The sequence below is a fragment of the Ursus americanus genome, unplaced genomic scaffold (genome assembly GCF_024610735.1).
Source record: "Ursus americanus isolate L20-20 unplaced genomic scaffold, mUrsAme1.1.p SCAF_45, whole genome shotgun sequence".
NCBI classification, from domain to species: domain Eukaryota; kingdom Metazoa; phylum Chordata; class Mammalia; order Carnivora; family Ursidae; genus Ursus; species Ursus americanus.
Window position 1 is genome coordinate 2283398 of NW_028273627.1, and position 9878 is coordinate 2293275.

The window sequence follows — 9878 nt, forward strand, 5'->3', positions numbered from 1 at the left end:
GCCTAACCCAAGGTGGGTCCCCCAGGGGCCCATCCGAAGGTGCTTGGCGCCCCAACGCCAGGGATTGGGGACCCGAGACCCAGTGCCGGATTCACCCTGCAGCCCCCCACCCTTGGGCCGCTAGGGGGCCCGCCGGTTATTCAGGGGGGGAGAACGGGCAGGGCCCTCTGAGCCCCCAGCGACCTTCGAAGGCCCCCGCGCCAAAATGTTTGGGCCCAGGCTTCTGCTCGCCAGCGGCCTCACTCCGCCCGCCGCTCCACTCACAGCACAGCTGGCATTTCGGGCCTGCCGGCATCCTGCTTGCTAACCCTAACCCTAGGTCAGTCCCCGAGAGGCCCATCACAAGGGGCCTGGGGCTGCAACGCTGGGAATTGGGGACCCCTGACACCCAAGGCCAAACTAACACTGCTGCCCCTCCACAACCTGGGGCACTAGGGGCGCTGCCGCTCATTCAGGGCAGGAGAACATGCAGGGCACTCCCAGCCTCCCCCCCTCCCCCGGACTCTCCATGCACCCGCTACCCAAAGCGCTTGGGCCCAAGATCTCACTAGTCAGCGCCCTCACCTCAACCCGCCCCTCCGCTTGAAACACATCAGGCGGATCGGACGTGCCCTACTCCTGGAGGCTATTCCTAACCCTAGGTCGGTCCCCGAAGGGCCCATCCAAGGGGCTTGGCGCCCCAACGCTGGGGATTGGGAACCTCCGAACCCCAGCGCTGGACTCACCCTGCAGCCCCCCGCCACCCGGCCGCTAGGGGCGCCGCCAGTCATTCAGGCTCCAGGATGGGTAGGGCCCTCCGAGCCCCTGGCGAGCTTCGAAGGCCGCCTGCGCCAAAACACTTGGGCCCACGCTCCCACTCACCAGCGCCCTCCCCTGGGCCCGCCCCCCCCCTCGCCACACCGCCCATGGATCCTGCCTGCCGGCCTCCTCGGGGCTAATCCTAACACTAGGTCGGCCCCCAAGGGGCTCCTCCCAAGGGGCCTGGCACCGCAATGCCAGGGATTGGGGACCCCCGCCCCAGCGCTGGACTCACCCTCCGCCGCACCGCCACCCGGGCCTTTATTGGCGCCGCTGGTCATTCAGGGCGGGAGAATGTGCAGGGCACACCGAGCCCCTGGCGCATTTCGAAGGCCCCCGCGCCAAACTCTTGGGCCCCCGCTCCCACTCCTCAACGCCCTCAGCTCGGCCTGCCGCTCCGTGAGCTGCACATCCAGCAGATCGGGCTTGCAGGCCTCCTGGGGGCTAACCCGAACTCTAGGTGGGCTTCTTAGGGGCCCCTCGCAAGGGGCCTGGCGCCCCAACGCCTGGGATTGGGGACCCGAGACCCAGCGCTGGACTCACCCTCCGCCCCACCGACATCCGGGCCGTTATTGGTGCCGCCATCATCAGGGCGGCAGAACGGGCAGGGCCCTCTGAGCCCCCAGCGACCTTGGAAGGCCCCAGGCGCCAAAATGTTTGGGCCCAGGCTCCTGCTCGCCAGCGCCCTCACTCCGCCCGCCCCTCCACTCGCCGCACAGCCGGCATTTTGGGCCTGCCGGCATCCTGCTTGCTAACCCTAACCCTAGGTCAGTCCCCAAGAGGCCCCTGACAAGGGGCCCGGGGATGCAACGCTGGGGATTGGGGACCCCAGTGCCCCAGGGCCGGACTAACACTGTTGCCCCTCCACCACCTGGGCCACTAGGGGCGCTGCCGCTCATTCCCGGCGGGAGAAGGGGCAGGGCCCTCCAAGCCCCCTTCCACATTCGATGGCCCCCTGACCCAAAGCGCTTGTTCCCACGTTCCCACTAGTCAGCGCCCTCACCTCAACCCGCCCCTCCGCTCGAAACACAGCAGCCGGATCGGACCTGCCGGCCTCCTGGGGGCTAACCCTAACCCTAGGTCGGTTCCCCAGGGGCCCCTCCCAAGGGGCCTTGCGCCGCCATGCCCGGGATCCTGGACGTCCTAGCCCCAGGGCCGGACTCACCCTGCAGCCACCCGCCACCCGGGCCGCTAGGAGCGCCGCCGGTCATTCAGGCGGGAGAATGGGCCGGGTCCTACAAGCCCCTGACGACCTTCGAAGGCCGCCCCAGCGCCAAAACCTGTGGGCCCACGGTCCCGCTCGCCAGCTCCCTCCCCTGGCCCGCCGCAATGCGCGCTACACAGCCAGGGGATTGGGCCTGATGGCCTCCTGGGGGCTAAGCCTAACCCAAGGTGGGTCCCCCAGGGGCCCATCCGAAGGTGCTTGGCGCCCCAATGCCAAGGATTGGGGACTCGAGTCCCAGCGCCGGATTCACCCTGCAGCCCCCCACCCCTGGGCCGCTAGGGGGCCCGCCGGTTATTCAGGGGGGGAGAACGGGCAGGGCCCTCTGAGCCCCCAGCGACCTTCGAAGGCCCCCGCGCCAAAATGTTTGGGCCCAGGCTTCTGCTCGCCAGCGGCCTCACTCCGCCCGCCGCTCCACTCACAGCACAGCTGGCATTTCGGGCCTGCCGGCATCCTGCTTGCTAACCCTAACCCTAGGTCAGTCCCCGAGAGGCCCATCACAAGGGGCCTGGGGCTGCAACGCTGGGGATTGGGGACCCCTGAGACCCATGGCCAAACTAACACTGCTGCCCCTCCACCACCTGGGCCACTAGGGGCGCTGCCGCTCATTCAGGGCAGGAGAACATACAGGGCCCTCCCAGCCCCCCCCCGGACCCTCGATGCACCCGCTCCCCAAAGCGCTTGGGCCCACGCTCCCACTAGTCAGCGCCGTCACCTCAACCCGCCCCTCCGCTCGAAACACAGCAGGCGGATCGGACCTTCCATACTCCTGGAGGTTAATCCTAACCCTAGTTCGGTCTCCGAAGGGCCCATCCAAGGGGCTTGGCGCCCCAACGCTGGGGATTGGGAACCTCCGAACCCCAGCGCTGGACTCACCCTGCAGCCCCCGTCCACCCGGGCCGCTAGGGGCGCCGCAGTGATTCAGGCTCGAGAACGGGTAGGGCCCTCCTAGCCCCTGGCGAGCTTCGAAGGCCACCTGCGCCAAAACACTTGGGCGCACGCTCCCACTCACCAGCGCCCTCCCCTCGGCCCGCCCCCCCTCGCCACACCGCCCATGGATCCTGCCTGCCGGCCTCCTCGGGGCTAATCCTAACCCTAGGTCGGCCCCCAAGGGGCTCCTCCCAAGGGGCCTGGCACCGCAATGCCAGGGATTGGGGACCCCCGCCCCAGCGCTGGACTCACCCTCCGCCGCACCTCCACCCGGGCCTTTATTGGCGCCGCTGGTCATTCAGGGCGGGAGAATGTGCAGGGCACACCCAGCCCCTGGCGCATTTCGAAGGCCCCCGCGCCAAACTCTTGGGCCCCCTCTCCCACTCCTCAACGCCCTCAGCTCGGCCTGCCCCTCCGCTCGCTGCACATCCAGCAGATCGGGCTTGCAGGCCTCCTGGGGGCTAACCCGAACTCTAGGTGGGCTCCTTAGGGGCCCCTCGCAAGGGGCCTGGCGCCCCAACGCCTGGGATTGGGGATCCGAGACCCAGCGCTGGACTCACCCTCCGCACCACCGCCACCCGGGCCGTTATTGGCGCCGCCTGTCATCAAGGCGGCAGAACGGGCAGGGCCCTCTGAGCCCCCAGCGACCTTGGAAGGCCCCAGGCGCAAAAATGTTTGGGCCCAGGCTCCTGCTCGCCAGCGCCCTCACTCCGCCCGCCCCTCCACTCGCCGCACAGCCGGCATTTTGGGCCTGCCGGCATCCTGCTTGCTAACCCTAACCCTAGGTCAGTCCCCGAGAGGCCCCTGACAAGGGGCCCGGGGATGCAACGCTGGGAATTGGGGACCCCAGTGCCCCAGGGCCGGACTAACACTGTTGCCCCTCCACCACCTGGGCCACTAGGGGCGCTGCCGCTCCTTCCCAGCGGGAGAAGGGGCAGGGCCCTCAGAGCCCCCTTCCACATTCCATGGCCCCCTGCCCCAAAGCGCTTGGGCCCACGTTCCCACTAGTCAGCGCCCTCACCTCAACCCGCCCCTCCGCTCGAAACACAGCAGCCGGATCGGACCTGCCGGCCTCCTGGGGGCTAACCCTAACCCTAGGTCGGTTCCCCAGGGGCCCCTCCCAAGGGGCCTTGCGCCGCCATGCCCGGGATCCTGGACGTCCTAGCCCCAGGGCCGGACTCACCCTGCAGCCACCCGCCACCCGGGCCGCTAGGAGCGCCGCCGGTCATTCAGGCGGGAGAAGGGGCAGGGTCCTACAAGCCCCTGACGACCTTCGAAGGCCGCCCCAGCGCCAAAACCTGTGGGCCCACGGTCCCGCTCGCCAGCTCCCTCCCCTGGCCCGCCGCAATGCGCGCTACACAGCCAGGGGATTGGGCCTGATGGCCTCCTGGGGGCTAAGCCTAACCCAAGGTGGGTCCCCCAGGGGCCCATCCGAAGGTGCTTGGCGCCCCAATGCCAAGGATTGGGGACTCGAGTCCCAGCGCCGGATTCACCCTGCAGCCCCCCACCCCTGGGCCGCTAGGGGGCCCGCCGGTTATTCAGGGGGGGGAGAACGGGCAGGGCCCTCTGAGCCCCCAGCGACCTTCGAAGGCCCCCGCGCCAAAATGTTTGGGCCCAGGCTTCTGCTCGGCAGCGCCCTCACTCCGCCCGCCGCTCCACTCACAGCACAGCTAGCTTTTCGGGCCTGCCAGCATCCTGCTTGCTAACCCTAACCCTAGGTCAGTCCCCGAGAGGCCCATAGAAGGGGCCTGGGGCTGCAATGCTGGGGATTGGGGATCCCTGAGACCCAGGGCCAAACAAACACTGCTGCCCCTCCACCAACTGGGCCACTAGGGGCGCTGCCGCTCATTCAGGGCAGGAGAACATATAGGGCCCTCTCAGCCCCCCCCCCGACCCACGATGCACCCGCTCCCCAAAGCGCTTGGGCCCAGGATCTCACTAGTCAGCGCCCTCACCTCAACCCGCCCCTCTGCTCGAAACACAGCAGGCGGATCGGACCTGCCGTACTCCTGGAGGCTAATCCTAACCCTAGGTTGGTCCCCGAAGGGCCCATCCAAGGGGCTTGGCGCCCCAACACTGTGGATTGGGATCCTCCGAACCCCAGCGCTATACTCACCCTGCACCCCGCCACCCGGGCCGCTAGGAGCGCCTCCAGTCATTCAGGTCGAGAGCGGGTAGGGCCCTCCGAGCCCCTGGCGAGCTTCGAAGGCCGCTTGCGGGAAAACACTTGGGCCCACGCTCCCACTCACCAGCGCCCTCCCCTCGGCCCGCCCCCCCCCCTCGCCACACCGCCCATGGATCCTGCCTGCCGGCCTCCTCGGGGCTAACCCTAACCCTAGGTGGGCCCCCGGGGGGCCCCTCCCAAGGAGCCTGCCACCGCAACTCCAGGCATTGGGGACCCCCAGCCCCAGGGCAAGACTAACACTGCTGCCCCTGCACCACCTGGGCACTAGAGGCCCCGCCGCTGATTCAGGGCTGGAGAATGGGCAGGGCCCTCTGAGCCCCCGCCGACCTTCGATGGCCCCCCGCCCCAAAGCGCCTCAGCCCACGTTCACACCAGTCAGCGCCCTCACCTCAAGCGGCCCCTCCGCTCGAAAGACAGCAGGCGGATCGGACCTGCCAGCCACCTGGGGGTAACCTTAACCCTGGGGCGGTCCCCGAGGGACCCCACCCAAGGAGCCTTGCGCAGCCACGCAGGGATCCTGGCCGTCTTATCCCCAGGGCCGGACTCACCCTGCAGCCCCCTGGCACCCGGGCTGCTAGGGGCACCGCCGGTCATTCAGGCGGGAGAAGGGTCAGGGCCCTCTGAGCCCCCGACCTCCTTCGAAGGCCCCCAGGCCAAAACCTGTGGGCCCGGGGTCCCGCTTGCCAGCTCCCTCCCCTCGGCCCGTCCCATGGGGAGCCACACAGCCAGGGCTTTGGGCCTGAAGGCGTCCCGGGGGCTAACCCAAACCCTAGGTATGTCCCCAAGGGGCCCCTCCCAAGGGGCTTGGCGACCCAATGCTGGGTTCCAGGCCGTCTTAGCCACAGGGCCGGACTCAGCCTGCAGCCCCCTGGCACCCGGGCTGCTAGGGGCACCGCCGGTCATTCAGGCGGGGAAGGGGCAGGGCCCTCCGAGCCCCCGACCTCCTTCGAAGGCCCCCCGCGCCAAAACCTGTGGGCCCGGGGTCCCGCTTGCCAGCTCCCTCCCCTCGGCCCGCCCCACCGCGAGCCACACAGCCAGGGGATTGGGCCTGAAGGCCTCCTGGGGGCTAACCCAAACCCTACGTGGGTCCCCGAGGGGCCCCTCCCAAGGTGCTTGGCGACCCAACGCCAGGGATTGGGAACTACTGAACCCCAGCGGTGGAATCACCCTGCAGCCCCCCGCCACTCCGGCCGCTAGGGGCGCCGCCGGTCATTCAGGCGGGAGAAGGAGCAGGGCCCTCCTAGGCCCTGATGACCTTCGAAGGCCCCCGCGCCAAAACGGTTGGGCCCACGCTCTCACTCTTCAGCACCCTCAGGTCGGCCTACCCCTCTGCTCGCCGCACATCCAGCAGGTCGGGCTTGCCGGCCTCCCGGGTGCAAACACTAACTCTAGGTTGGCTCCTGAGGGGCCCCACCCAAGGGGCCTGGCGCCTCAACGCCAGAGATTGGGGACCCGAGACCCAGCGCCGGACTCACCCTGTAGCCCCCCGCCACCTGGGCCGCTAGGGGGCCCGCCGGTCATTCAGGGCGTGAGAAGGGGCAGGGCCTTCTGTGCCCCAGGCAACCTTCGAAACCCCCCCCCCCCCCCGCTCTAAAAGTTTGGGCCCAGGCTCCAGCTCGCCAGCGCCCTCCCTCTGTCCGCCCCACCACTCGCTGCACAGCGGGCATTTCAGGCCTGCCGGCATCCTTCTAACTAACCCTAACCCTAGGTCAGTCCCCGAGAGGCCTCTGACAAGGGGCCTGGGGCTGCAACGCTGGGGATTGGGGCCACCCGAGCCCCAGGGCCAGACTAACACTGCTGCCGTCAACCACCTGGGCCACTAGGGGCGCTGTCTCTCATTCAGGGCTGGAGAAGGGGCAGGGCCCTCTGAGCCCCCGCGACCTTTGATGGCCCACCGCCCCAAAGCGCTTGGGCCCACGTTCCCACTCCTCAGTGCCCTCAGATCGGCCTGCCCCTCCGCTCGCTGCACATCCAGCAGATCGGGCTTGCCGGACTCCTGGCGGCGAACCCAAGCTCTAGGTGGGATCCTGAGGGGCCCCATCCATGGGGACTGGCGCCCTAACGCCAGGGATTGGGAACCTCCGAACCCCAGCACTGGACTCACCCTGCAGCCCCCCGCCACCCGGGCTACTAGGGACGCCGCCGGTCATTCAGGGGGAGATAACGGGTAGGGCCCTCCGAGCCCCCAGCGAGCTTCGAAGGCCCCCTGGGCCAAAACACTTGGGCCCACGCTCCCTCTCTCCAGCGCCCTCCCCTCGTCCCGCCCCCCTGCTCGCCACACCGCCGTGGATCCTGCCTGCAGGCCTCCTGGGGGCTAATCCTAACCCTTGTTGGGCCCCCGAGGGGCCCGTCCAAAGGGGCCTGGCACAGCAACGCCATGGATTGGTACCCCCGAGCTCCTGCGCTGGACTCCCCCCTCCGCCACACTGCCACCCAGGCCGTTACTGGCGTCGCCGGTCATTCAGAGCGGGAGAACGTGCAGGGCACTCCGAGCCCCTGACGACTTTCGAAGGCCCCCCGCGCCAAAACGCTTGGGCCCACGCTCCCACCCCTCAGCGCCCTCAGCTTGGCCTGCCCCTCTGCTCGCTGCACATCCAGCAGATTGGGCTTGGGGGACTCCTGGGGGCTAACCCTAACTCTAGCTGGGCTCCTGAGGGGCCCCATCCAAGGGGCCTGGAGCCCCAACGCCGGGGATTGGGGACCCGAGACCCAGCGCCGGACTTTACCCGCAGCTCCCCGCCACCTGGGCACTAGGGGCGCCGCCGGTCATTCAGGCGGGAGAAGGGGCAGGGCCCTCCGAGCCCCCGCCGACCTTGGATGGCCTTCCCGCCCCAAAGAGCTTGGGCCCACGTTCCCACTAGTCAGCGCCCTCACCTCAACCTGCCCCTCCACTCGAAACACAGCAGGCGGATTGGACCTGCCGGCCTCCTTGGCGGCTAACCCTAACCCTAGGTCGGTCCCCGAGGGGCCCCTCCCAAGGGGCCTTGCGCAGCCACGCCGGGGATCCTGGCCGTCTTAGTCCCAGGGCCGGACTCACCCTGAAGCCCCCTGGCACCTGGGCTGTTAGGGGCACCGCCGGTCATTCAGGCGGGAGAAGGGGCAGGGCCCTCCGAGTCCCGCGGACCTTCGATGGCCCCCCAACCCAAAGCGCTTGGGCCCACGTTCCCACTAGTCAGCGCCCTCACCTGAACCCGCCCCTCCGCTCGAAACACAGCAGGCGGATCGGACCTGCCGAACTCCTGGAGGCTAATCCTAACCCTAGGTCAGTCCCCGAAGGGCCCATCCAAGGGGCTTGGCGCCCTAACGCTGGGGATTGGGAAACTCCGAACCCCAGCGCTGGACTCACCCTGCAGCCACCCGCCACCCGGGCCGCTAGGGGCGCCACCAGTCATTCAGGCTCCAGAACGGGTAGGGCCCTCTGAGCCCCTGGCGAGCTTCGAAGGCCGCCTGCGCCAAAACACTTGGGCCCACGCTCCCACTCACCAGCGCCCTCCCCTCTGCCCGCCCAGCCCTCGCCACACCGCCCATGGATCCTGCCTGCCGGCCTCCTCGGGGCTAATCCTAACCCTAGGTCGGCACCCAAGGGGCTCCTCCCAAGGGGCCTGGCACCGCAATGCCAGGGATTGGGGACCCCCGCCCCAGCGCTGGACTCACCCTCCGCCGCACCGCCACCCGGGCCTTTATTGGCGCCGCTGGTCATTCAGGGCGGGAGAATGTGCAGGGCACACCGAGCCCCTGGCGCATTTCGAAGGCCCCCGCGCCAAACTCTTGGGCCCCCGCTCCCACTCCTCAACGCCCTCAGCTCGGCCTGCCGCTCCGCGAGCTGCACATCCAGCAGATCGGGCTTGCAGGCCTCCTGGGGGCTAACCCGAACTCTAGGTGGGCTTCTTAGGGGCCCCTCGCAAGGGGCCTGGCGCCCCAACGCCTGGGATTGGGGACCCGAGACCCAGCGCTGGACTCACCCTCCGCCCCACCGACATCCGGGCCGTTATTGGTGCCGCCTGTCATCAGGGCGGAAGAACGGGCAGGGCCCTCTGAGCCCCCAGCGACCTTGGAAGGCCCCAGGCGCCAAAATGTTTGGGCCCAGGCTCCTGGTCGCCAGCGCCCTCACTCCGCCCGCCCCTCCACTCGCCGCACAGCCGGCATTTTGGGCCTGCCGGCATCCTGCTTGCTAACCCTAACCCTAGGTCAGTCCCCGAGAGGCCCCTGACAAGGGGCCCGGGGATGCAACGCTGGGGATTGGGGACCCCAGTGCCCCAGGGCCGGACTAACACTGTTGCCCCTCCACCACCTGGGCCACTAGGAGCGCTGCCGCTCATTCCCGGCGGGAGAAGGGGCAGGGCCCTCCAAGCCCCCTTCCACATTCGATGGCCCCCTGACCCAAAGCGCTTGTTCCCACGTTCCCACTAGTCAGCGCCCTCACCTCAACCCGCCCCTCCGCTCGAAACACAGCAGCCGGATCGGACCTGCCGGCCTCCTGGGGGCTAACCCTAACCCTAGGTCGGTTCCCCAGGGGCCCCTCCCAAGGGGCCTTGCCCCGCCATGCCCGGGATCCTGGACGTCCTAGCCCCAGGGCCGGACTCACCCTGCAGCCACCCGCCACCCGGGCCGCTAGGAGCGCCGCCGGTCATTCAGGCAGGAGAATGGGCAGGGTCCTACAAGCCCCTGACGACCTTCGAAGGCCGCCCCAGCGCCAAAACACTTGGGCCCATGCTCCCACGCACCAGCACCCTCCCCTCGGCT